Raw genomic sequence first — 975 nt, 5'->3', positions numbered from 1 at the left:
ATTCATATCGGTATCGGCAGATATCCAAATTTATGATATCGGTATCGGTATCGGACATAAAAAAGTGGTATCGTGCCATCTCTAGGCTGAACCAACAATAACTGTGAGGATGATCTTAAAGCCCTCGCAGGAGCATATGAGTTTAAGAGTTCCTTAAGACAGCTTGGTCCTGTGCTATTAGTAATTTTAAAAGTAAGCAACAGAATTTTAAATTATTAACTCTGTTAAATTTTGTTTTCATGGATGCCTGGATGTTAAACTTAATTGTTACACCTGGTAAATCAGCAACGCTGATCATTTTATTAAAGATGAAAGAATTTAGACAGTTTGTAACTCTCAGTGATGCCGCAGTGTTCATTTGACTTTGGGACCTGAAGCGGAGTTTGGGTCCAGACACAGCTGATGATGTCAGACTTAAAGACCAGATAAAGTGTATGACAGGAAGGAGAAGCCCAAGCTCCTGCAGGTGAGTATGCACATATGTTCATAGAATAGAATAAATCCTTATTTTGGTGCATTGTCATGCTATGTTGTAACTACCACAAAAGATGAAGCACAGCTTAGAATTTTCAAAATGTTTTTCAGGTAAGATTCTGAGTATTGAAAATGAAAGTTTTGAGCTGGTGCTGGGTGAAAAGAGAGTGCACATGAGAAATAAATATTTACATTCTTTTTGAATGTTCATCCAGCATTAAGGAGGTCACCCAAGTCAGCAAGCTTCACCGAATGTCTCTAAATGTCCTCATACTTCAGTCCAGACCAAAGTGTTGACTCATCAATCATTCCAAGAGTTCCAAGAGCTACACATAGTTAGCAACATAAGATAAGATAAGATAAGATAAGATAAGATAACCTTTATTAGTCCCACGCTTGGGAAATTTGTTTTGTCACAGCAGGAAGTGGACAGTGCAAAAGTTATGAGGCAAAAATTAGGATACAATAAGAATAAATACAGTACACAACTGTACAGGATAG

The sequence above is a fragment of the Pundamilia nyererei genome, unplaced genomic scaffold (assembly GCF_000239375.1).
Source record: "Pundamilia nyererei isolate P.nyererei 1_Seehausen unplaced genomic scaffold, PunNye1.0 scaffold00099, whole genome shotgun sequence".
NCBI classification, from domain to species: domain Eukaryota; kingdom Metazoa; phylum Chordata; class Actinopteri; order Cichliformes; family Cichlidae; genus Pundamilia; species Pundamilia nyererei.
The sequence above is the reverse complement of the archived record's forward strand: the minus strand, read 5'-3'. Positions refer to the sequence as shown.